Source organism: Dermochelys coriacea, chromosome 21 (genome assembly GCF_009764565.3).
Source record: "Dermochelys coriacea isolate rDerCor1 chromosome 21, rDerCor1.pri.v4, whole genome shotgun sequence".
NCBI classification, from domain to species: domain Eukaryota; kingdom Metazoa; phylum Chordata; order Testudines; family Dermochelyidae; genus Dermochelys; species Dermochelys coriacea.
The window spans coordinates 10,305,868-10,333,643 of NC_050088.1; the positions used below are offsets into that span (position 1 = coordinate 10,305,868).

The 27,776-nt window shown below is 47.9% G+C and overlaps 1 protein-coding gene across 5 annotated transcripts in view; it reads right to left on the reverse strand.

Annotated features, from left to right (window-relative positions):
* GRM4 (glutamate metabotropic receptor 4) overlaps positions 1 to 27,776 on the reverse strand; it is a 247,953-nt gene that overhangs the window by 194,940 nt on the left and 25,237 nt on the right. The window contains exon 1 of one of the 5 annotated variants that reach the window (XM_038380296.2): positions 16,669 to 17,832. The exons of 2 other annotated variants lie outside the window; for them this stretch is intronic. The gene's annotated coding sequence lies outside the window, so the exon portion shown is untranslated. Of the gene's footprint in view, positions 1 to 16,668; positions 17,833 to 27,776 lie in introns of those variants that run through there. 2 more of the 5 variants (XM_043500561.1, XM_043500560.1) reach the window with 2 other exon arrangements.

Below are 27,776 nucleotides of genomic sequence, written 5' to 3' on the forward strand. Positions count from 1 at the left end.
CCTTTCTGGAAGGTACACTTTAGGCACACACAAGCTCTTAGGCTCATTGCATGGGTAACTGGACACCAGTGCTCACTACACTTTAAAAAAAAAAAATCAGGCCATTAGCCTCTCTCTGCTTCAGTCTCCCCACCTTTAAACCTGGCTAGTGATACTTTCACTATCAGCTTTCAGATCCATGAATGGAATGTGCCATATAATCTCATTACTGTCCTATACCCGCATCACCTCATTGACTGGCCGAAGAGGAATGATGGCCTTGTATAATGAGGGTTGACCTAAATCTTCGTCACAAAAGAAACCCAAGCCAAAGATTAATTTACAACAAAGCAATCAATTGTTTCGATTGACAGAGCTACCCCAGCCAGGCCTGAACTTCAGAAAGGCCTTGTCAATAGGACCGGATTTAATTAAGCAGCAATAGTAGCAGTTCTCACAGGGATGAAGTCTGAAGTGGTGTTTCTCCCAATGAGGCATCCACCCTATTGCTGCATTAGGCAGAGTGAGCTCCCAGTTCTTTGTCGGGACTTGTGGGCAGTCTTTGATGTTACAAGAGTGCTCTGGGTGTGAATAGATGTCACTAGTAAGTTGCCAGCAGATGGTTCTCCAGAACATGTAGCGTAGCTATGGGTTCTGCAGGACCAATAAAACTTCTCGTTGCACGCTGCAAGTGGATTCCTTTGTGTAGCTCTTTACATCAGCTCGGGACAGTTTGCACCAGTGCACATGGGGGATAAACGCTACCCTTATGTTCTGGTAGCACTTTACACTCCCCCTGCGGCGATGCAAATAACAAGGCAGGGTCCAGGAAAATGGAGAATCAGGCCCCAAAACTATCACCAGTAGAAATGGCCATAGGCCCAAACGCTGGACCTAGACACTCCCAACCTTTAGGGAAGCTTAGCGTTCAGAGCCAATCACTGAGGAGCAGACCCGTTTCTCCTCACTCCTGAGCTAAAGGAGAGCGGCTAGCGATCTATTCCATGACTGCGGGAAACCATAGATGGTGAGACTAGACAACACAATCAGGGCTCCAGGGAGCACCACGGGGTCTGTCTGTGTCCAGCAGCCTAAAATAATTGCTTTTATTGCCAAGTCCTATCTCCCCTGCCACAAAGGACTGTACAACCAGTGGCTACTTGGCCAAGCTGACTGAGCTTGGGATCCACGTCTAGGTAATACACTCGATTCACCCTGGATCCATAATATTTTTGAGACAGGTGAACAAAGTTAGTTTTCCCTTCATCACTGGTTGTAAAAGGGTAGTTGAGATTCTGTGCCTGGACCGGTATGTTGTCCTTGCACTCTTGCAATGCTGAGCTAGATAAATATTCATTGTTTGATCTGAATAATAAATCTTGCATGGGTACATAACTCCTGGAAAGCTACAGAATAAAGCGTTTTTATGCACATGCCTAAGCTAAGCATGCAACACTGATTGATTATTTGTATTCTGGTCGTGCCTAGAAACCTTAATCCAGAAGAGGACCTAAATATATTGAAAAGGAGTACTTGTGGCACCTTAGAAACTAACAAATTTATTAGAGCATAAGCTTTCGTGAGCTACAGCTCACTTCATCGGATGCATCCGATAAACGCATCCGATGAAGTGAGCTATAGCTCACGAAAGCTTATGCTCTAATAAATTTGTTAGTCTCTAAGGTGCCACAAGTACTCCTTTTCTTTTTGTGAATACAGACTAACACGGCTGCTACTCTGAAACCTGTAAATATATTGAGTGTTTAGAACCCAGATATCCTGAGTCCCAGCCCACTACCTTAACTGCTAAGCTGTCTTTGCTCTGTACATTTAAGTAGCTTGCCCAAACCCACCTGTGTTACAGATTGGTTAATTACACAGGTAACTATCCCTGCACACATACGCACAAAGACCTGGTTCTCGCATTCAAACCCACATTTTGATGCACAAATGCAACCGTTGTAGGTTCATCAGAACTTTGCAGGCCTGTTTAGGGACCTGTAGTTAAGGGGGGCAGCCTTCCTTATACATTCTGTGAATATACAGGAACCACATCTTCCCCCACCAAAATGCAGCCACTTCTGGAGTGAATAAGGAGCTTGATCTTGGCATTGAACCAAATGTAACAACTTTTTGTTCTATTAGTTAACATACTAACAAGTGTGGGTTTGGTTTTAACACTAGGGATGCGCAAGCTAGAACACGCTTAAGTGCTAAGGGCCTTGACACTGAGGAGCGAGGGACCCACATATGCAACATTCTCTGCCCCAGGAAGCAGGAATACTCTCTGCTTGGTGAAGCAGGTGCAGAGTCCTCCTCCCCCGGTGAAACCCAGACACTCAGAAGAGACAGGGTGGTGATCTAGGAAGAAGAGATTCCCCCCAGACTCCCACCAATCATCTTGTATGCCACTTGCCCTTGCTAAGCATGGGCAGGGCCCACAATACAGGGGGCAGGGGAGGGGAGGGATGTGCCCAGGATCCCTGAAATCCCTTATCTAATGATCTCTAAAGCATCCCCATGTGGCTCGCCCTTTGATTAAAGACCCATTCGGCAGCCAACCATTCTGTGGGTTTCCTTCTGAGTGACCCAAAGCCCGTCTCATTGGTTCAGACTGCAAATGCAACAAGCCAGAACATTTCTGCACAGTGCAAGGAGGGCTGGGCAGGGCGAGACACTCTGCTCAGCTGGTCCCAGCTTCTGTGACATCAGCCACAAAACCACGAGGGAAATATCCCAGCCCTGGAATGAGGCCCAACAGCAAAGGTCAGCAGAGCCTGGAGCACCCAGAAAGCTGCTTCCCTTTTAAAATAAAATAGTTTCCCTCCTGTTCTCTCTCTCTCTTTTTCATGTAACTTTTGATCATATGAGCTGAATGAGCTGAAGGTAAAAATATCACAGCAAGTAACAAAGAGGTGCAAATAATGAGAGGACAAGAGCTCCCCTGAATCCCCCTCCTGCTCTCAAGTGAGATGCTACAAGGAGCCAGAGAGGATCCAAGGAGTGTGATGGAAATGGGGCAAAAAGAAAAGGAGTACTTGTGGCACCTTAGAGACTAACAAATTTATTTGAGCATAAGCTTTCGTGAGCTACAGCTCACTTCATCGGATGCATTCAGTGGAAGTGAGCTGTAGCTCACGAAAGCTTATGCTCAAATAAATTTGTTAGTCTCTAAGGTGCCACAAGTACTCCTTTTCTTTTTGCGAATACAGACTAACACGGCTGCTACTCTGAAACCTGTCATTATGCAAGGAAATGGGGCAGGAGAGGAGTGATTCCCACCCCTCCCCGCAAGACACACACACACACACACACCCTGACCCCTCTCCTCTTGCGCCAAAAAGAGGATACAATCTTGAGTCTGAAAAGGCAAAACTGGAAAGTGACTTTCCGCCCCTACCCCCAGCTCTAAAATGACCAATGTGCTTCAGAGCCCTAGCTGATTTCCTCTGTTCAGAGTCTGCAAAGGGTCCAGATTACCAGGCTGTTACCCGCGGCTCTCCCCATCCATTCCCCTGGATTCCTGCAGTTCTGGGAAACTGAATGAGGATGAAAGCAGCACTGGGTGGGAGGATGGGGAGAGAGGACTTGGAAAGTCTAACATACTCAGTGGATGAATAATTCAGCTGCTAACAGCTTTACTGGGGACTCTTCCCCTGGAGCTAGGCTATTCTTTTATATAACTGTATCTTACATCTAGATGGCAACTTGCATCCCAAAGCACTTAAACAAGAATCACACCCCCACTGAAATGCACCCACCTCTGGGCGGGGGGCGGCAGTTGCACAGCACGTAGCACGCTAATGGGGATGTGGGAGAGCAGGTATTTTGGATAGGGATAGAGAGGCAAACCCCCGCTCTCACCAAAAGTGCCACTGGATGCAGACGCATGGCAGAGCTGCAAATGCCCAAAACCCCATGCAGACCGAACCTCGCCTCTGAAAGCTGGCACAGAGTCATTTGGATACCAAAGCCGGCAATTCCACTGAGTCAGGGGGCCAGATCCTCAGCTGGTGCAAGTCAGCTTAGCTCCATAGGTATTTCACTCCTGCTGCAAAGCACTCAGCTATCTCCTGCATACAGCAAGGCCTAAATATCTGGACTCGGGGGTGAGTCTGAGCTGCAGAATTAAGATGGGGGGGAATCCTAGTTCAAAGGCATTGGGATATTGCAGCAGCGGCTCTAGCCCTGGGGCACCCATCCCACCCAGAAGCATAAGAAAAGAAAATCAGAGTTAAATAAACAGATCCCCCATCTTTGTGCTCTGCACCTACCCCAGCGCTTGCCAAAATGATACAGGAGCAGCTGTTCAAGGGTGATTCTGCTCATTCCACCAGGGGATCCATACAGGCAGCTGTATGTGACAGCCCATGAGTCACTGTACAGGACTGAGCGGCTAAAGCAAAAGCTCCCCTTCCTGTTCACCATTTCAAAATACAGCATCGGTGTTTGTCCAGCGCCTAGCACAACGGAGCCCTGATTTGTTTGAAGCCTATAGGAACAACGGCCATGTTAGTGTTACATCCGCAGATCTAGAATATTGTTTGTCCCCCATCTCAGGTTTTCGGTTACAAAAAAAAACAAAAAACACCACAGAGCTGAAAACACACAGAAAGTGTGTGATGGTGTATTTCCCCTTCTCTGTTTCCACTCAGCTCAGCTGCAGCTGAGCTATTTGGACAGCGAGAGAGCCTGGGATTTATTCACGGAAGCCAGAGGAAAGCAAAGCACAACTCCAGCCTCTCCACACCAGAGGAGCGCTTGATCAGCACATAATGAGCCCATCTTGATGGATCGTTCTATTTCAAATGAGACATTCGCCCCCCACTCCCGGCTCCAAAGGCTGGATCTGAAATCTGACAAAAGGCACAATAACTAATCAGATGATGTGTGCATTTCCAGGTTCCTTGGCTGTAAATACCCAGCTCTGGTTATCGCTCAGCCATAGTCAAACCCACTTAACGAACATCAGGAATTTCACAAGTGGATATTAATGCTGCTGGCCAGTTCTGGTCTGCCTGCTCCATCTATCCTGCTCGGAAAGAACTGCCAAGTCCACTTACCCCGCACTGAGCACCCCCCTCCTAGGCTGGCTTTCTGTAACTCGATTATCAATGGAAGCATTCGGAGAGCGGCTCAGCTTAATGTTATTGAGCCGTTAATTAGCATTTGTTGGTGTCAGCTCCTTGCCTGGGAAGCAGAGGAAAAGTGCCATGTGGGAATGGTACCTTAGGCTGGATCTATGCTAGGGAGGGTTGGACCCTTCATTCCCAACGGGTGCAGCTCCACTGGTACAGGCTGTAGTGTGGGCAGGATTTAGGATTTTAACACGTGGTCATCTAACCTGAGGCCACCTGAGTCCTGTCAACACCACAGTCTCCCTAACAGATACCACCATAGGGGTGGTCTTTGAGATCTGACACGTCCGACTGCAAAAATACCCAGCGTTTATAGTGCTTCTCAGCAGTACTTGCATTGGTTGTGCCTGTTCCTTGAGAGCACAACATGTGCCAGGAACCACGCTGCAGTTCTTGGGCACAGCAGTGGGCGAATGGCACTTGGCTGGGAGATGGCATTATCCCATGAGGGGAGATGGAAGCACCGGGTTATGGAGTTTTTAACATCTCTCTTTCAATGTTTGGCAAAACGGCCCACTTTAGTGTCTCCAGCGCACAGTTGGGTGGCACTTCCTGAGGACAATGCCATAAATGATGAGTTGGAAAAGTGCTTGGGATACTTGGGCCATAGGACAGCAAGAGGTGGGGGGGCAGGGCAGAAGCAGCAGCGTCTAGTGCGCGGAGCACACCGCTAGGAATACGCTAACCCTGGCTTTAGCTTTGCCCATGACTCACTGTAGGAACTTAGACAACTCCCAGCCCTTCTCTGCCTCAGTTTCCCCAAATGAAGAGAAAAATACTAACCCACGTCACAGCAATGTAGCTAGGGTTTGTGTGTCCAACCCAATGAGGTTCTGAGCACCCTCAAGCTGAGGGACTGAGTCCATCTTTACACAGTTCTTTGCAGCAGAGCCCCGTTTACATGCTAAGGGTCAGATCCTCAGCTGTCATAAACAGCTATAACCACCTTGACTCCAATGGATCTCTGGTAATTTCCACCAGCTGAGGACCTGGCCCTAACTGTCCATTATTCTATATAGCCCTGCCATCCTGCCTGCATCTTGTCCTCTATAGCGCACCTAGGCTGTCACTGGCGTCATCCCGATGTATTCAGACCCATTTTTACGTGGCATCATTTCTCACTCAGCTTGATTGCAATGGCCTTGAACACAGGATGCTTTAAATAAACCACTGTGTTGCATTAAGTGCTGGTGGTTTACAGCTGTCGCTCTAGAGGGTTCATACTTCCCAGCCTGATTCGTAGGCCCCTTATGTGACTGACTTCCCTGTTTGCATCTGACTGGCCAGCTCCTCTAGAGAGGTCTCTGCCAGCTGCTTACAATCAATGGTTTCCGTAGCAGGCGTGTTGTCTGATAGCTGGAGGACCAGGAGCTGGGACTCACTCAGAGCCAGTGACTCACTCAGGCCCATCACTTAAGGTCTGTCTGCACCAGAAGCAGAGGTGTGGCTGCAGCCCACAGACATATCCAGGCTAGCTTGAGTAACAATAACATGAAGCCATGGCAGCCCGGGCTGTACAACGCACCTAGGGCCCTGGGTATGTACCCTAGGCTAGCTCATGCTGCCTCAACTGCTCTTGTTGCTGGAGCTGGCTAGACCACAGCTAGCTTGGGCATGTCTCCACGTGGTGCAATCACACATCTGAATGCAGCACAGACAGGACAACAGCCTCTGTGTTCCCCACCCCTCCACACACACACCTGTTACACAGGAATATCATACTAAACCCAGGGCCACCCAATAGTTCACAGCTGTCACCATGCCACCCCTGTGCCTGTGGCCACTGGGAACTTCACAATGACAGTGAGGGTAGAACCCAGACCTTCCTGCTCCAAAAGCCCTGCCCTCTGTGACGGAGAATCTCCATTAGCTGTTCACCATACAGGACCTATGTCACACAGTTCCATCCAATACAGGGCAGTGGTGCTTACGTACATTAACCAGTCCATTATAGCCCTCACCTACCTCCCAGGAGTGATAGGCGATCTCTCTTTAGTCATCTGTAAAATAGGATACCCGTCCCTCTTAACACACCACTACCTCTCATGAAGCACTTGGAGATCCCCAGCTGAAAGCTGCCATCTCGGTACAGAGTATTATTGCATTGTCCCTGCTGGATTCAAGGGGGCTCCCATCTGACTCCAACATCACTGACAAATGGTGCAGTTGTAGCCCACTCACTGCAGTGCTCTGTCACGCTCTAGCGGAGGCCAGGGCTGCAGATACAGAGCCTGCTACAGCCCTGGCTAGCAGAGTCGGGTCTTTTGGCTAAGGCAATAGAGGCTCCTGCTTTTCAGACCAGAGCTCCTGGGTTCAATTCCTTCTGCCAGTGAGATCCACCCAGAGACATGGTGTTATTCAATCAAGTTAATCTGGCCCTACAATGCTCAGTGCTCACTGAAATCAATTGATGGTGTGGCCACTCAGCATCTGTGGCCAACAGGGATTGATTTCCAGGGTCCTCAGGGCCATGTTTTTAAGGATTCAGCATCCGTAAGAGCTCTCCTCCCATTTAGGCACCTAAAGAAAGACCAGATTTCAAAGACAGTTTAGCCACTCAGAAGCTGACGTCGTGACACCGACAGCCGGATTTTCACAAGACCTCAGCACCCAGCATCCTAAACTCTTGTGAAAAATCTGACCACTCATGTTGGTGCTGGGCTCTTTTGAAAACTTTGCTCCACCTGCATAATCTTTTCCATAAAGGGCAGTGAGACGTGGACTGGGTGAGCGGCTCTGTCCTGGCTGCTGTGTGGTTGTTTCCCTCGTGGATAGCTTTATCTGGTGACAGGGACAAAGAGGGAACAATGTTAACAGATCTGCACCTTCCATTTGCTCAGCTTTCCGTAGTCACAATGTGCTATGCAAACCCACCAGAGTATCAATAAGTCAGACACAGGTGATGGGAATTACGGCAGATCTTGGGCAGCGAGGCTTCCAATGCAAGGGAGTGGCCAATGCTTTGCACTTAGACAGTAGCTGTGGCTTGTCCCAGCTACGTCAGATTCAAAGATGAGGTCACAAGATGATGAGATCCACTCCCAATGCAGCACAAGCACTTCAGAGCCAGGGGAAACAGTCAGGCCACAGTATCCTCGCGCTTAAGCAATGGAGCTAGACATCAACTTGCCAGGCCAAATTCCACCTTCAGTTTAGATTGAGTACACTCCTTACAGGGCAACTTCAAGGGCACTTTCATCCAAGCTCTCAAAGCCCAAAGGCACTTTGAAGTCAACAAGGGTGCAGACGTGCAATTTGAGCAGAATTTGGCTTTCTCACTGTATCCTACAGACAGACTCAGGGCACATTCTCACTCCCATGTTGCTGCTGGAAAATATTCTAACTTCTGCAACAGAGGCTGACTTCATGCCAAACACCCCGCGAGCTGGCTATAGGGGTCTCCATTAAAGTGGGGTTCTGCTCTGAAAAGCAGCTATGTTACAAATGTCTTCCTCCCTGCAGGACTAACAAACATCAGCAGTTACTTTCTTTTTCCTCCTGTTTAGCCAGCTGAGCCAACGCAGCTCTGGGAGAGGGAAGCAGATTCCGCTCCGGCTCATGCAGCACTACCAAAATTGTGGGCAGAGTTTGCATTGCCGAACCAAGTTCTACCCTGCGTTGGAGCTGTCTAGACAGGCCCATGGAATCATTTGTAAAGGGACCGCTTAGGGTAGCAAAATTAAGTCTATTCAAGACTGCAGGCTGGGAGCTTGCTGCTTTATTTAAACTGCATCACAACAAAGCAGGGGGAACTAAATCAGGAAGTAAGGGAATGGTGGAACATAGCTCTCCCCTAAAATACTCCGGGTATCTCAGTTAACCCTATCATGACCACTTGGCTACAGAATCTGTTACCAATGATAATTCTGCATGAGTAATAAAAGATACCACTTCTCCCCCATCCCCACTCCCAGCTTGAATCCCAGATTTTAGGGTGAATTTTCAGGGCTGGCAATTAGGGGGAAATGTCTTTTTAGCCATCAACTCAGCAAATGTGGCATGAAGGTGTACACTTGAAGCTTGTAGTGCCTTGTCTGCAGAGGTTTCGGTCAAACTGTTCTTGAAGGAACCAATCTGCTCCCAACAAAGGTTTTTCCATGCGATTTCAAGCAGACTGTACTGCCTGTCCCCACGGGCCACCACTAACAGTTAAACTTCAATTCCAGAGCCTTTATTGCCAGCCCTGATGTATCAAGCAGAAGACACCTGGCAGGGTTATTCAGACCTCAGCTGGAGATGGCAGTTCCAGCAGCAAGAGGCCATCCACTTTTGACTTGTAAAGAGAGCCAATTTGGTCTGGCAATTGTTGAGGGAATGTTATGCTACAGAGACTGCACTGGCACAGATATGTTGGCATAGACAACAAATATCGCACCCCCACACTGTCCGACTTCACGGAGCAGAAGCCACATTGCAACTACTGTGCTACCAAAAAGTCTCTGGGATACCAACCACAGAGCTCCCAGTAGAGGCAGTGAGAATTATGGGGCCAGATCCTGGTTTCTTCTAAGTCAGTGGAAGTTCGGCTGTGAATGGGAGCAGAATTGAGCCCCTTTGAAAAGCTTGGGCAAGTTCCTCACCTGATGGAAATTAATATTAACTTCAATAGAGACATGTCAATGTACAGCAGCTGGCCCTTAAGATGTAAAAAGTAACACCCATACTGAAGCCACATTGTTTGCCTGATGTCATAAATATAAAGGGAAGAGTAAACACCTTTAAAATCCCTCCTGGCCAGAGGAAAATCCCTTTCACCTGTAAAGGGTTAAGAAGATAGGATAACCTCGCTGACACCTGATCAAAATGACCAATGAGGAGACAAGATACTTTCAAAGCTGGAGGGTGGGGGGAGAAACAAAGGCTCTCTCTGTCTGTGTGATGCTTTTGCCGGGAACAGAAAAGGAAGGGAGTCTTAGAACTTAGTAAGTAATCTAGTTAGATATGTGTTAGATTCTGTTTTGTTTAAATGGCTGAGAAAATAAACTGTGCTGAATAGAATGGATATTCCTGTTTTTGTGTCTTTTTGTAACTTAAGGTTTTGCCTAGTGGGATTCTCTATGTTTTGAATCTGACTACCCTGTAAGGTATTTACCATCCTGATTTTACAGAGGTGATTCTTTTACTTTTTTTCTTCAATTAAAATTCTTCTTTTAAGAACCTGATTGCTTTTTCATTGTTCTTAAGATCCAAGGGTTTGGGTCTGTGGTCACCTATGCAAATTGGTGAGGATTTTTATCAAGCCTTCCCCAGGAAATGGGGTGTAGGGTTTGGGGAGAATTTTTTGGGGAAAGATGTTTCCAAGCGGGTTCTTTCCCTGTTATATATTTGTTAGACGCTTGGTGGTGGCAGCAATAAAGTCCAAGCGCAAAAGGTAAAATAGTTTGTACCTTGGGGAAGTTTTAACCTAAGCTGGTAAAAATAAGCTTAGGGGGTTTTCATGCAGGTTCCCACATCTGTACCTTTGAGTTCAGAGTGGGGAAGGAACCTTGACACCTGACAAGTGAAATGGGCACAAACACAGCCTTCAAATTAGAGGGGTAGAAATTCAGCGAGGGACCAGAAGTGGTTAGAGGTCCTCATTGCAGAACAGTTAAGCTAAATTCTTCCACAACACCATAAACCAAATGGCCCTCCTAGTGCTTTCAAGAATTGGATCATACCCAAAGGGAAAACAGGAGCAACTGTGTGATTGCAGAAGACAGAGATCACAGGATTTCACAACACCAGGGCAGTTCTTTGCATGCTACTTACCAGCTCTAGGAGGGGACAAACTTACTCTGAATGCTGCAACCACATTGATTTCTGTGCACTTACATCCATGTGATTGGGAGCAGAATTTGGGCTGGGGTTCCCAAACGGTTATGATTTAGGTCACCATAACAGCTCTGCAATACAAAGTTGAGTTTATTGGAGCTGTATTGTAACACCGTCACATCACACGGATGTGTCCCCCACCCCGTGATTTCAGAGGGATGTAGAGGCATTCATTCAGCTTCACCAGCCTGTGCAAGGTAGGAAGGAAAATATCACACCCAAATTACAGATGAGTAAACTGAGGAACAGAGAGATTGAAAATTATTTGCCCAACTCAATGGCTATTAGCCAGAATGGACAGGGATGGTGTTCCTAGCCCCTGTTTGCCAGAAGCTGGGAATGAGCGACAGGAAATGGATCACTTGATGATTCCCTGTTCTGTTCATTCCCTCTGGGGCTCCTGGCACTGGCCCCTGTCGGAAGACAGGATAGTGGGCTAGATGGACCATTGGTCTGACCCAGTATGGCTGTTCTTATGTAACTTCACCCACCAAAGTCACCTGTTGAGCTGGAAATAGAACCTAGGAGTTCTGCCTCCTAGTCTCCTGCTCTAACCACTAATCCAAACCTTTACAGAGCTGGAGAGCAGAACCTAGAACTCCTGCCTCCCAGGCAGGGACACCATTTCAGAAAAATTTGGGGCAGCAGGGACTGGGGGGGCAAAGCTGTGTCAGCATATAGAAAATGTTATGTTAATATGTTATCTCCTGTGACATCGGGGGAGGCAAAAAGTGGAGCATATACACCTGTCAGAAGTCTGAGGAAGTGCCAGACTAAAGGTCTGGGGAGACAACTGCCCCCCTTGACACATAGGAAATTATGCCCCTGCTCCCAGTCCCCCACTTTAACCCCTAAACCACAGTTCATCCTCCCTACTGGAAAGGGGCGCTGCCAATGAAATGATCAAAATCCACTAATCCTAAATAGCATGGACTCCCCAGTGCGAAAGCTCAACAAGGAGAGATCCTCCCTTTGTTCCGTTGCTGCAAGTGTTGTGAGTTTAAACCAGCATCAAGACCCTTTTCTCCACCTGCTAATTCTTTGGAGAGCGAGGGCCATCTTATCAAAGCATAATATTCCAATTACCTTGCACTAGTTTTTCCCCACTTGAGAGGCTATTATGGGGGACTTTGCTTTGGCTGTAGATTTTGCTGCCAAGCCTGTGTTAAGTTTAGCAGAAGTGGGGCAGGGCAAGAAGTAGTCAAGAAATGGCTTAAACAAAGTGGAAACCTAAAGAATTCAGGTTTAGTAGCCCAGTATTTGTTTGCCTAAGCTAAAAAAGTAGCCCCAGGGCTATGAGTGAGTTCTTAGTAGAAAAACACAGACCCTGTACTTAAACAACAACAAAATTAATTAAAATATGGCCCCAATTCAATGATGTCTGGATTAACTAGCATGGCCTGTACCATGAGCTCTTACGTAATGGTGACCCAATTAAAAAGAGCTAATATCTACCTCCATTGGATGTGGTCCAGCTAATGGCCACATCTTCTGCATGCTCATTTTTTAAAAGGAAAGCAGAGTGCTACTAAGTAGAAATCTCTGAACCATACTGTTCATAATAAAGTTCATAAATAATAAACAACATTCCAAAGGAAAGTAGCAGCCTTCATTTAGGTCCTTATAAAACTATTCTCCCCCCCCCACACACGTGGGGCCTGACCCAAAGCCCGTTGAAGTCAATAGAAAGATCAGGCCATCTGAATATATGTAACTGCAGGCAAGTTCTCCCTCTCTTGTTCTTTGTAAAACAGAGCCAGTTTTAATCCCTTGCTTTCACGGATTGTATCGCACTAAAAAGGAACATCGAGGAGGACTGGGAGAACATATCAGCCAGAGATCAGAGGATTTCACAGAGCGACAGGCAGAAAAGCAAAGCAGGGTTTCTGATTTGAACCAGCTGATTGTACTAATAAACAATCCCAAGCGATGCATGGGAGTTGGAAGAAGTCGGTCTTCATTTCTGCATGTACAAATGCAATGAAACCTTTACATTAATTTTTGATAACCACTCGCTAACTGGGGCAGCTCAGGCCTAGAATGACAGAACTGCCCAACTTTCACCTCATCAGAAATCATCAGCCACAAACAGGGGCCCAAGATCTTGCTACATGCACAGGCACATCGCCCCCACCCCATGTGCAAGTCCCAGGATATCACTGTATTATTAACTGACTTCCCCCCTTCCACACACCCCTTTTCTAACCAGCCATCTCTGGCAAGGCAGTTTCAGTGGAGCATATCCTGATGTCCCCAGAGAGGCTTCTTGCTAGGCCGTGATGTGTAATGCATGTGCTTGTAAAGTCCTTACATTTCAGAGAGGTGACACCCTTATTGCTACAACGGGGACAAAGGGGGAAAGAGACTGACCGAGCCAAGCAGCAACAGCAAGATTAAGAGGCCATCTGAAAATTAGCGGAAGAATACTCAGGGTGGGAGAAGAGGAGAGGGGTATTTTATGGTGGTTTACGATTAGGTGAAGCTGTTTTCAGCACATTGATTTTCTTCCACCTCCTTCAAATATTCAGGAGATCGAAAGACAATCAGGCAAGCAACGCAAAAGTTGAAAAGCACATTTTTCCCCCTGGTATTTTGTGACAATATTTCTGGGCCTCGGCTGACGGAGGAACTGTCAGCCAATAGCCCCATGCACTTTCCAGTCTGATATTGACAAGAGGCCACGCAGGGCTTAATTTGCGGCAGGGCTTGCCAGGGCTGAGCCCCAGCACTTCTGGGCTTGCTGTATCAGTTACCAAAGTAAAAAAATTGCTTGAGCCCTGGCATCTTGTTCATTACAAATTAAGCACTGAGGCCATGGAAAGCAGTCAGGGAAAGGGATTGGGACTGCAAGGATCATTATGGGGGGGGGGGGGGTATGGATTTTGTTTTGAGTGTAAACTTCTATTTCACTTCCCTCTCTGCTTTTTGTATCTCTAGATCTAACACCAGAATATCTGAGCCTCTCACAATCATTTATCCTGACAGCAGCCTGTGAGGTAGGGAAGGCTATTATCCCTATTTTACAGATGGGAAATTGAGGCACAGAGAGACTTGGCCAAGGGCACATGAAGCAGGAAATTGAAGCTGGGTCTACAAAGTCCAAGGCTAGCACGCTAACCATGGAGCCAACCCTTCCTCCCTTAGAGCATGTTATGAAGCAGGAAAGCTGCCCAAACTGATGGGAGCCGGGGAGAACCTGCCTTCAGAAGCAGCTTGTGCTGGCCATTGTGGGAGACAGTGTCTGACCTGGTATGACCTACATTCCTCTGATTTACCCCTCACTCCCTTCAGAGAGCTTCCACCCCAGGACCAAACTCACTGGCGAAATGGCTCCAATATCTGAATGAAGGAGAAGAGTGATGTATTCCTGGCAGAAGAAAAGGAGCACTGCATCTTGGAGCATGTTGTTTTGGAACTGCAGCTGGGATTGAGGTGGGGGGTCCCCTCCTCACCCTGTCCCCTTCAGTCCTGAGCTGCACTGCAAGGCAGGGGTGAGCCTTTTCCTGGGCCAATGCCTTCTCTCCCAGAGCAGCAGGAACTTCCACAAGGAAGGAGCCCTCGACTCAGGCTCTCCCTGGTAGTTGAAGGAAACAAGATGCTGTAGGAGGAATGGAGAAGTGAGTTGAGCTCTTGATCTAACTGCTAGTATTTCCTTGAGCTCCTGGAGGCATTTAACGGATTGGACGGTCTCTCCTCACCCACAGGCTGTGCCTAGGGCAACCAGCCAGTGCATGGGACCTCCTCCACTTCTCTCCTCCAACCCAGCCTTGTATTGTTCCCTCTTCAAACCCAGAGACAAAGGTCAGCCAGCAACAAGGATGACTCATCCCTGAGCCTCCTAAGTGCAGACACAAGCAAAATGATGGTGGTGGTTTTTGGAGACAAAAGTGCTCTGCTAGGGATGAGCTGAGCACAGCAAACTTATGACATTTAAAATACATTATAATAGAAAAGTGGGGGGTGAGGGGGAGAGACCAGGTACCAATCTTTGGGCTGTCAGGTACCAATCAGATTTTCTTTTGAAAAGAAATCCCAGCTCTGTTGTTACAACAGCTCTGACTAGAGAGAGAGCCACAGCCCCGGAAAGAAACACACACAGGGATGCGTTTGTACCCAGGATACAGGCAAGGCGCGGATCACCAGCACCTCTGGCTTATTGGAAATGTAAAGGCTGTTGGGAAGCTAGGCTCATGCCCCTGCTCTTTACAGGCAACCGAGATAACACCTGGCCTTCTCATACTCCATTTACAACCGAGATTTCCCACTGGCCGAACAGGGGCAGCTGCTATTTCCTCTACTATGGCAACACGCCCCTTGCCCTTCTGTTGTGGGTGGAAGCCCGGAGGGCTCGAGCCCAGGGCAGCAATGCCAAGCGGATGCCAGGGACGAGACAGCCTGACCAGTAACTACACATGCCTGGATCTATTGGACCGGTCCACACTGAGAGTCACAGTCCGCGGCTCTCGCATTTGCAATATCTTCCCCAGCCTCCCTTCGTATTCACTCCTGCAGAAAGCACTGGGAAACGCGTCCCTTCCCCTAACCGCTGTGATAGGATCCCAGCTTCCGCTAGACGGACATGAGTTAGCCGGGGGACTGAGCGTGCAAGACAAGAAGCAAGCAAGCGGGGGAGAGGGGGCGAGGGGGTGTTAGCGGTTAGCAAAAGCCAGACTGATTTCCAGTCCTGGAGCCACGCTCTAGGGAAGGTGGCGGGGCTAATTACCAGGCAGGATTAGCCAACCAGACCTGCAAGGCGCGGGGGGGCGGGGGGGAGAGAAACAGTCCACAGCACGACTGAGGGCGCTGCGGATGCAAACTACTAACGATGCAAATTAGTTGAGGAAAGAGTGAAATTGAAACAGCCAAGCAGCCTCGGAAAGCACATTGAATCCGGCTCACCCCGCCAGCGTCCAGTCCGGTTTCAATCCTCTCCTCCTTAGTTCCTTTCATTTGTTTCCCCTGGCTGCCCAGGCAAGCATCTTTCTCCACGTTAGGCTCGATTTAATCCTTGTTTAAAGTCTTTCTGCTGCACCTTAGATTGGCGCAGTCTGCCTCCCCATCCCCTTAAAAATGTTATCGGGGTTCAAACAATACCTCAATATTGATACAGATGCCACATTAAAATAACAAGGGGGAGAAGGAACAGAATCCAGCCTGCTGCGGAAGATACATCTTGACTTAAGGTCTTTCGTGTCTGTTCTTTTGCTGCATCTCTCTCTGCCCCTGTGGTATTGGGGTGCTGTTATATTTATGGCAGGAGAGGGAAGGGTTCCCCCTCACCACCACCCCCGTCCCGTCCCCTTCCTGTTCAAACCTTCAATCCCAAGGATGCGTTGCAATCCATCAGCAGGACTCTTCATCGCCAAGCCAATGTGCTGATGGCTTCATTAGCATGTCCTCGAACAAGCAAAGCCCCCAGTTCAGAGGTAAACCGTCTTCCCACTCCTGCCCCCCCCATCGAAATAGTAATAAGGATCGGATAGCTGAATGGGACCTAGCTCTCCCCCCATACACACACCTTGTTAATTGCAGCCCTGCAGGTCAGATGCTTTCCAGAGGGGGCATTTTTGGTCTCGAAGAGAAGGCGACCTGTCCTCGGGATTGCTTCTTAAAAGCCACTTTTGGCTCATGGCGAGAAGCCCCGTCCGGCCTGACTGAAAACCCCACCCCACAAGAAACGCACCGACGGGGATCAAGGGGTGTGGGGGGAAGGGGGGGGAGAAATTGAAGAACTTACCCCTCCGCACCCAGGCAAAGTTGGGCGAAATCCGAATCCTCTCGGCGCTTTCCAAGCCCCTGGCTTCCCGGAGCTGCCTCGCAAGGAGCTGTCCACGGATCCTAAGGTGCTGAAGCCTCTGGCTGCCTTCCCACCCTCCCCTTGCCTTTTGCCCAGCGGCTCAACCGATGGCAGTTTTCACCCGTCTCCTTCCCCGAGCCTTACAGCACCCAGGGCAGCCCGGAGAGCAGTGGCTAATTTCTTTGGCTTGTTTTCCCTGGGCACGGCCAGTTCCCCGCTCCGGCAATAGTAATCTCTGAGCCCTTCTCCGGGGCTGCAACGGAGACCCGGCTTCCTCCACTCTACGCCTTGATAGCAAGGAATAATGCAGGCTCGGTCCTGGTTTTGTGGGGGTGCCAGACCCCCCCTACACACACCCCCCCTTGGACAAGCCGGCGTAGGTACACACGGCTCACCCGGAGGAGCTGCCCATTTGCATGGCGCTGAAAGAGATTCCCAAGCCAGGCCAGCCAGATGGGGAGTTGGATGCGGGGTGGGTGGGAGGGGGCTCTGTTATCGACCCCAGATCTTGCTGAAAGAAAGCTGTATTCCAGGGGCAATGAGGTGAACCCGCTTCCGCCAGCGCGCGTCATCCAATTGCTTTATTAATTTAAAAGAAACCTTTTAAATTTGACGCATAAGGAGGCGGAATTGCCGCTGGGGGGGGGAGAAAAGGGGAGCTTCTGGCTGGCGTCGGGGGGGAAAGGAGAATCCTGGCTGTCCGTCAGCGGTTGATTTAAAACCTCAAAAAGTCCTCCAGGAAGAACGAGAGAGATCAGCTGCGAGGGAACGGTCCGTGCATCCTCCCGCCCCCCAGCACCGCAAAAAAAAAAAAGAGAGAGAGAGAGAGAGATGTAGATGTGCCAGAGGAAGGGAGCTGCAGTCAGGCTAAACTAAATTCAGTCGGATAACATCTGCTGAGCAGCATACATAGCAGCCAGCGAGAGCGAGCGAGCCTTGGAAGTTTTGCAGTGGGAGCTACGGTGAAGCCCAAGGCTCTGATTGCAGCCAGCCTTTTAAAGCACTAGTGCACCTTGGCGGTGGGGAGCGAGAGGATCGTGTGTGCAAATGCACTTCACAGCCACCCTACACCCATCCATAAAGCCCGACGCACACCCCCTCCACGCACAAACCCTGACACGTCTCACACCGAACGGCCCCTCGGCATCTCTGTCAACCCACCCACCGGAAAGCGAAGGCAGGGATTCCATCAGAAACCCTCCTTCCCCTCCGCCCATCCCCACTCGGGCCCCTTTTCAGATAGGGCCGTCAAAACAATGCACCCCTCCCTGCCAGGTCTACAACTTGAGGCTAGTTGGCCATGCTAGGACTCCCTGCTTAGAACGAACCTCCCACCCCCCATTCTCTAAGCTCCAGGAAGGATGGGATTGAGAGACAACCTCGTCCCTTAACATTTCTAGGACATCTTTTCACCCCTTAAATACAAGAAACGTCTGGTTAAAATCAAGACATGTTGCTGTCTCTAAGGAGGTTGGGTACCTGGCAGTATGTGTTTGATAGACAGATCATTTAAGCAGCAGCAAGTGCCTGTGGACAACAACTAATTTTCCGTGAGTATTTTTACAGTAAGTGGTTACAGTGGTTACAACGCTCAGACTTCTTGGGGTCTAGTCATGCCTCTGCCACGGTTCAAAATGAAGAGTGTTAAGAAAGTCCCTCCCCGTGCCTCAATTTCCCCACCTGTAAAATGGGGATAATTGTATCGACTACCACTCAGGAGTGCGGCAAAACTTAAGCAATCACTCTTTACAGAGAGCACTTTGAGATCCTCAAATGAAAGGCATTATAGGAGGACACTCTTTAGGGCAAGGAGTGTGTATGTGTGTGTGTGTAAATCTCTCTCTCTCTCTCACACACACGTGGGTTCTGATCTCTGGGTCTGGGTCCCCCAGGCACTCCAGCAGTATAAATAAATAATATTTTTGTTTCCTGCACATGGTCAGCATCGCATGTGGATTGAATAATGTCTTGTTTTGCTAATAAACCAACTCATTGGCAGACTCTAGTGGCTCTGAAGAAGTCCTTGCGGTCTATCAATTCATTAATGGGGGGGGGACAGGAAAGAGGCCCCTAGTAATAACCATTGACAGAGCAACTGCTTTAATCCATCATGGTAATGACCGGTCGCTAATCGATCACTAGAGGGCTTCTGAAATGTGCCTTTCACTCCATAGCATGGTGCTCAGAGACAACTGAAAGCAGTAACTGGAGTGTGTACCAAAGTATCTCTTTAAGCCACCTAAAGCAAAAGGAGTTAAGAACACAATAGAAACCATGGGCTAGATGCTCAGTTAGTGTGACTGCTCCATTGACAGCTGTTTACCCCAGTGAGGATGTGGCCCTGCATTGGGAGTCACTAATTTGATTGGCTTCACCCTTTAAAGAGTGAAAATAAATACAAACCAACTCTTAAAATAAAGGCTTAGAGCTTGGTTTTCACCTACAAAGGTAATCAGGACTTTCTGAAGTGTGCTTCTCAGGCCTGCCTGAAATAATATATCTAGGTATATAGCAGGGAGCTTGAGCACATATCAAGATATCTTATGCTCCAATGTAGGGTTAAATAAGATCCTTCATAAATAATACCACCACCACCACCAAGCTCTTATATAACCATTTTTCATCTATAGATCTCAAAACATCAAAGGAGATCAGTATCATTACCCCCATTTCATAGGTGTGGAAACTGAGGTATGGAGTGGAGACACGGACTTGCCCAAGGTCACCCAGCAGCAGAACCGAGGTCTCCGTGGCCCTGTGCAGTGCTCCAGCCATTACCTATTGTTACAGAGCTGGATTTTCAAGACTTCAGAGTCTGATATTTGAATGCTCAGAGGCTGGACTTCCCAAAGAGCTCAGAGCCCTTTGAGGAACTGAAAGAGCACCCAGCAGCTCCCAGTAACACACTATCAGCAAGTTGCAACAGAGCCTAGCACCCAAACCCATGTGTTCTTCTGAAAATAGCCCCTATTCCTAATGAAGCCAATGGCCACATTCTAATTGACTTGGATGCCTGCAGGATCATGTTCCTAGCTTCAGCCCTGCAGCTTATTTTGTTAAAATGATCTCATTTATAGAGAGCTATGGTAGTTGGAATTTTTATTGCTGTTCTAGTCTGGAAGGAGAAGGCCTGAAATCAAATCAATCCCCAAAGCCTCCCAAAACGTTCAACCTGTAAAGTGTGTGCAAGTAAGAGGAGATTCAGACCCTTTAGGCCAACTCTCATTCATTTACACCAGTGTAAATCCAGAGTAACTCTACTGAAGGCAGTGAAGTTACTCCAAATCTACACTGGCATACTTGGATCAGAATCTGGCCCTTTAGGGGTTGTTGTTGGGCTTTTTTGTTTTGTTTTTTTAAGAATTGAACATCTCATGATGGAAAGTATAGTGGGCCATTTCAATGTTATTCTGAGATGGGGAGGGGGGAAAAGAACCTAAAGAGAATAAAATATCTCCAGACATTTTAAATAGCATATAAATTACTGCTCCCAGAAACAGCCTTGTTCACCTGAATACATCCTGCAGTCACTATGCTCCAACATGCCTGGTCCCAGAGGCCACAAGGAGCCACTCTTACTTTGCTCCTCTCAACAATGGCCAGGCTTCTACTTCTACAAATCCCATTGATTTCTAACAGCTGCAGGATCAAACCTCTCAGCCTGAGCGCTATTGGAATCTAGGGCACTCTCTCCAAAGGCAGGGAGACTGCATGGGACCATAGTCCCACCTCACAGCCTGCCCAGTATAGGCTGCACCCTGCCCCTTCTGCAATGGGCGTGGAGAGGTCAGGCTCCCATAGGGCTGATGGCGAGAAGTCTGGTCTGAATGGCCCCCTCCCACCTGCAGCAGCTTAAGGACATAATATAGTCCTTGGGGCTCCTCTGAACCCAACCACTCCCATGAGAAGACCCTCACTTGGAAAGATCTGCATCAGGAGGGGCTACTTAAAACAACCATCATCCCAGTGCAAGGCATTTGGTGGGGGTCAGCGACTGACTGTGGGGATGGGATGATCCTAGAGACACAAGCAAGCCATTCAGCACCCTGCACCAAGATCTTTATCGCTGTCAGAGGAGCTTCCCTAGAAGACAATGAAAGCCTGGGACGTCAGCCAATCAGGCTGTGGGAATTGCCTCACTCATCTGAGAAGAATACAGAACATTTGCTCCCAACAGTGTCTCTGTTGAGAAGGGAATGTCACCACATGAGCAGCTTAGTCATGACTGCAAGGAACACAGAGAAACAGCCCTCTCCTCCCCCGACCCTTACAAATCCAGAATATGGGGTGCTCTGAGCCAAGCCCCAGCCAGAGCTGGGTGGAATGGCAAGTTTACGGCTGGATTGGGACATTAGGCAGCCCTGAGCAATGGGACGGTTACAAAAAGGGAGCTAAGAGGCTAAGGAAATGACGGAATAAGCTGTACTCCCCACCCTCAGAAATATCTATAGGAAGTGCTGAGACTCTCACCCAGTTTCTCCAGTTTTCTCCTTATCCTTGGGGGATTAAGCTCAAGATATTCTGGCCAAGACTCCATCCACTCCCCATCCCCGTTCCATGAGGGCAGGAATCAGGAATAGAGCCCCGCTGACTCCCGCATGCCTGGAATCAAGGTTGTGGCAGCCCAAAGTAGACGTTTTACTTCCTCCAGGTGAAAGTCCAACTCCCATTGCAAAAGCTGCCACCAGAGCTTGCAAATCACTCATTAATGTGATTTTGGAGGCCCACCTGCCGGAGGCAAAGATCCTGGCCCTCCACTGCAGGAAATGGTGACAGTTCTTGTTTAAAAACATTCAAGTGACGACTGTCCCTTCCCATCAGTTTAAATAAGCGGCTACTAGAAAACACCACTGATTTTAAAGTAGATTGACAGCCCTGGAGGGCTGTAATTCTCTGCAAAATGGGTATGCCCAGACAGCCCTACTTTCCCCCATGCCAGTGACTCGATACCCTGTCCTGGAGGGGCTTTATCTTTGTGTATTTATTAACATGAGCTTTTCTATAATGCTGATCATACTATCAGATCAGCTCACAAGCAAGCATGGCTTTAACCTCACGTCAACCCTACCAGACAAGGAAGGAGGAGCTATTCTAAAGGTCAGTGAGTTATTCACTGTCTGTTCCCATTCAGTCACTGGCATCTTGGCTGGAAGCTGCCAACAGGGACCAGGTCTGGTGGTGGTTTTCACAACACCAACCCGGGACTGGATGGAGTCCCAGCAAACTCAGTTCCCACAAGCCAGTGAACAGCCAGCGATGGCACAAGTGTCAGTTTTCCTTGGTGGCAAGTAAATTCACAATGATGAGCAAGAGGTGAAAAGTCTCCATATCCCATTGCAAATCCTTTGGTTGTGGTCCCTGTGTAATAAGGACAGTTGAATAGAGGAAAACAAACTAAAGATCTTTGGTTTGAAAGAGGACAATGTCTTCATTAGACATACATGCGCGTGCACTCAACCATAAGATAAGGGTTAGATTAGGGCAAGAATCCCTGAGTAAAGACTAGATCATGTTTGTTCCATCTGACCTTAATCTGCGAATCTGCTCAGCTGGTGACACATTCTTCTCCCCCAGTTACCATATGGTGAAGAGTTCCTAGCTGACTGTTGGCTCTAACACTGCTTGGGGACTCAGTAGGAACAATACAAATACCCTGAGTAAGTTCATGCTTGGGATAATGAACATGCCTAGATACTAGAGTGGTGGACCAATTGGTCCAGCCCCAATCTGAGACCATAGACAAGGGGCAGCTGGAATCAGTGGAGGGAATGGAAAGCTTGGAGTCAGAGACCTGGATTCTATGCCTGGCTGTCAACCTTGGGCCAGGCCTCAAGTGATTGGCCCAACTCCCATTCAAGTCTTTCCAGAGGGATTTGGGTAAAGCTCTTAGTTTCTCTGCGCCTCATTCAGTCTGGGAAAACAGCACTTACATGCTTGACCCAAGTGCTTTGAGAGCTACAGATACAGGCACATGGTAAGAGGAAAGTAAATTTCATCTTTTCTCTAGTAGGCTAAAGCAAGATAAGCCAATATCATAGTCAAACATAGCATCATGACCACAAACAGGTTTAAGGAACAGTTTTCACCACAAATAGCATCATGCAACCAACCCTATCTACTGCATGGGCAGTGGAGAACCACCTTCCTCTTAAGCATCACATACCACCCACTGCCAGAAGCAGATCGTTGGAAGCGATGTACCATTGGATACAGTGGGACAAATAGTTTCTTCCTACATTTAATTCCACAGGCAACTGTGACAGAAAAAGAACCAATTCCAAAGCAAGGGATTGTGGTGGAAGCTTTAAGTTTTCTCCTCTCCTTTCCCACTGTGCTTGTCTCTCGGTCATCCTCCCTCCCACTCCAAAAATCCCAAACAGCGGATTTCATTCATTCTGCACCCATGCCATACTTTTCAAAAGGGGCCACTGATTTTGGCTCCTCACCTTGAATCACAGAGGTGCTAAGCCACCGTCACTCCAACTGAAGTCAGAGCTTCAAGTGCCCAACCAAAAAAACCTCAGGCCACAGGGGCCTCAAACTAGGGACCCAGAAAGATTGTTACTCAGATTTATGCAACCACATTTTCCAACGCATCCTATGACACCATCACTTCCTGATTTTCTCCAAGACTCACAAACAGCACATCCCCCTTCAAAACAGCTGGGACTTCTCCTCTTTCTATGCACTCTCTGACGGCCTGGAGTCAACCATCCTCAACATGGGTGTCACAAGCAAAATGTCAAAATACAATTAACATTCAAAAACTTGGTTCATCCCAACTCCCAGTATACGTTGTGTCATTCAGTGGCATAATATCTCCCGGCAGAAGCAGAGAGGCCTAAATGTGACAGACGGGGGGGGGGGGGGAAGCATGTTTAATTCTGAGTGCGGTGGTCGCAGGGAAAAGACAAGATTCTACTGCAATAAAATAAAGGTATATGTGTTTCATGAGGATTGAGTGAAGCACAGTCTGAGTGGGGATGTTTTTAAGATAATATTTTTCCTTCATCGCAGACTGCTCATCTTCAAAGCTGTTGGGAGCACACAGGAAGTGTTTATCAAATAATGCAAAAATGATTGCTGAATGGGGCTGCGGAGATCCGATTCTTCAGACAGCTGATCATATTAAAAAGAAAAAAAAAAGGATAAAATATTCAAAGTGAATTCAGTCCCATCAGCAAATGGCTTGCCGTACGCAGTATGAAATACAATATTCATCATCCACAAAGATCGATACGGCTTCATCATAGTCAAATGACAGGAATTCAAAACAGATCAACTGCTGGCCCATCTTGGGAGGCAGGGCACTAAGCCACTAGAGAACAACCTCCCCTGTGGTGGGGTTTGCAATCCAGGGGATAGCTTGTGTAAATGGGAATAGCGCCACACACCCTGCTGGTTTTCACCTGCTTGGGAGCTGGCCCTGTAGGGTCTTGGCTCTGCCATACTTACTCGCAGTGGGAGTCATTCACTCCTGTGCAAATGGCAAACACCAGGCCTATGCAACATGTAAACCGGAGGGACCCAAGTGCCAGCCTTCTGAAAAGGTTGGGAAATTCCACTGGCTCCTTACTCCGCCAGTAGTCCAACTGACTGCAAATGGGGCTAATCCCAGAGGAAGGTACCACTCCCAGCAAGCGGCAATGGCCATAAAGTGCCCATCTTCACTGATCTCTGCATGGATGTACACCTGCAGCCAATGCAAAGCCCCATTGACGAGGCCCAGGTGCTACTTAATCCTTCATTCCAGTGGGGCTTGGCACAAGGATCCACCCACAGCGAGCATAGTGCAGGATTAGGGCCTGTATAAACGTATCGCCTTCACCGAAGCCTTAGATCAGCAAAGCGCAGGGACCATTGGCACCAACTCCTACCCAATTTAAAAAAAAATCGGTACGTACAAATATTATCCAGCCTCAAAGTGCCTGGCTCCTTTCCAGCCCCGAAGGTCATTTCGTCCACTGGCTCATATAATTTCAGGATAAGCATGCAGAGGTGCCATCTGCAAATTTTCTTTAATAAAAGGAAACCACATCATATGGCCTGGTCTCTTCTCCTCTGTTCTGCAGAAATAGTTCAATGATTTATGCCAAAGCCATCACCTCATATCCCTCTTTATGTGTCAGTCAAAAAAAGTCTGAAACGCACAAACACTGGCTTTTTCCTATGGGTTCCCTTTTAATTGTGTTTGACTGGATTTGGTACATAGCAAATTCCCTGCTGGTAAGAAGAATAGGGGAGGGGGCTAGGAGGGGAGACAAATCTAATTCAAACCAAAATATTAATAGAACTATAACTAGGCATAATATCCACACAATTAAAATCATAAAGGGTCCTGGCAAGAACATGCGTGCACATATATGTTTCAGGACGGAGGGGGCATTGCTTTTTAAAGAGCATCCCCCTTGTGAGGAAATAGAAGAAAGACTAGAAATCTTCTCGCTCGAGTTGCCACAAGATCAGACAGAGGAACGAGGCATTTTGTTGTTCAGTTCAAGGCTCTTGTTCTGTGCCAGTGACTCAGTGGAAGTCAAAGAGCCAATTTCTAAAAGGGGGGGAAAAAAGAAGTGAAGACAAAAAGATAAACACAATGCCATTTTTGTTCAGCTGTTTATTAGAGAAGAGTGCGCTAGATGCTCAGCTGGAGCAAAGCAGGGAAGCTACATTAAACAAAGAGCTGGACCCATTAAAAAAAAAAGTTTATGCTAAAAATCTTGGGTGAGAGACTCAGCTCAGTTTTGTGTCGCAGCTCTGTCAGCTTCAATACAGTTACGCCATTTGATGTCTAAGGACCAGATATTCAGCCAGCGTAAATCAGCATCTCTTCATTTGAGCCCATGGGCCCGATCCCCAACTGGTGTAAACCATCGTTGGTCAATGGAGTCAACAGAGCTACATAGAAATTCTCCAGCCTAACATCCGGTCCAGCACTTTGAAATCAAATCAGCCACTTGCAAAATCCAGCATTTCTAAGTTTTGCAATGAAAGCCTAGATTTAAGTTACCAAGGGATGTGGGGGTGGGGTGGGCAGGAGGGAGAACAGATCTGCCAAAACATTAAATAGATATAAAAAAAATAAACAGGCAAAAAAAAATCAGTTTCCAATTTTTTTCTGCGAGAAAAAAAAAACTCCTACACACAAACAGTACATGAATGTGGGTAACAGATATGGATATTTCAGTGAATAAGATGGCTCTCTTATTGGATCAACATTCACACATCTAGCCCATGCTTCCCCAGAACAGAAAGAATAACATGATGCTGCATGTCAGACCATTTTTCGATAGATAGAGATAAAAAAACCTCGTATGTGCCTCATGACTCAACTAGATCTCTATGGAAAGAGTTGCATTTTAAGCATCTGGGAATCATGTGAAGGAATCAGTAATGAAAAGAGGGATGTCTGTTCTTTGTCTGACACCTCCTCCTCTGGAGTCAGCGATAATCACTGAAGAAAGCAGTGTCAACTATCTGCCAGGTTTCCGGGGGGGGGGGGGCTGTGCAGAGAGCTCTTGGGAGTCCTTCTCCCCCACGCCCGCATTACTTTGCAAAGGCTGGGATGCTACCCAGACTCTTTGGTGCGTGCAGAGCAGGGAATTCTTTTGTGGACTGAGGCGCCGTCTAGTGCTCAGATGCATCCTGTTTGTTTGGCTGGATTAGTTGAGTTTGCATCCAGGCTGCAGCAGGGCCAGTCTGAGCGCCTCCCTGCGCACAGATGCCTGCTGAAATCCACAGCTTCCAGGTGCAGGCAAAAGTTTGCTCCCATCACATGAAAAGTGCATGGAAGAGGTGAAAAAAGAATGAGGACAATAGACTGCAAATGCAACAGCATCTGTGCATGGAATGATACAACATCCCTACACCGAATCATGCACTCACATTACACACAGGTATGTGTGTGTACACACACTCATGCAAGCGTGCAGACCTACAGATGTTTGCACACCCACACAACCTGTGTGCTGTAGAAGAGGAGCCTGGTCTATGACAAGGGGCCTAGATGCTACATTAATACAAATAATAAATAACTTGTGGGCAAGTTCACAAATACACCTGATCATTGTAAAGTTTTATTGAAAGAGTCCCCTAGCACAGTGCTTCTCAAGCTATCTGATGTGGGGGATCGGTAAATTTTTTTTTTCCAATGTGCGCGCAGACCAGCAGCGGATGGCTTGCGGACCGGCACCGGTCTGCGGACCACCACTTTGAGTAGCACTGCCCTAGAACTTGTGTTTCAGGGGGTCCTGGACAGCAGAAGGAAGGAAAGAGAATGTGCCTGTCTTTAAGGATAAAGCTGTGTGTCCTTGAATGAAGATGGGAACATCCACAATCAATCAGGGAGCAGCGGTAACGGGTACCCTCCTGCAACTGGGGCTTGAGACTTGAATGACTCAAGCAGTTGGGCTTTAAACCTTCCCCTTGCCAAGCTCTCCCACTGGCAGGAATTGCTCTGGCGGACATTCAGCTTAAAATTTTCCCTTTGGTCATTGTCATCCTCTAAAACACGTACCCCCTTGCCACATTATGAAAAAAAAGGAGTGGAGAATCTATTCTGGAGTTTACTGCACCTTCACTATCTGTTTGAGCTGCTCTGCGAACCCAAGGCAGAATAAAGCAATAAGTTTCTTCTCTTCAGCAACACTTCCCCCTGAAGGCGGAACTCCTGTAAAGAGAAGCAAACTTGGCTAGCACATGCCTTGGATAAAACCAACTTCAGAGACTCATCCCAGAGAGGCACGTCTGACATCCTCACTTCTGCCCGCATCATTTTCATAGACCTAGTCCCAGAAACACTTGTCACTGAAGGATGACACTGAGGCCACTGCACCTTGTGAACTAGTGGATCTAGGATCACACCAAGAAAGATATGAGGAGTATTGGGTGGGAGCTTTGAGTGTTCCCCATATACAGGACTGGGACTTTTCTGGGAAGTTGCCAGGTAGTGGCGAGCCCAACAACAGGGAACAATGCCTAATTAAATTGTACAGCCAGATTTCTAACAACAAACTCAAGCATTCAGCCAACACACATTGTGTGGACACCGT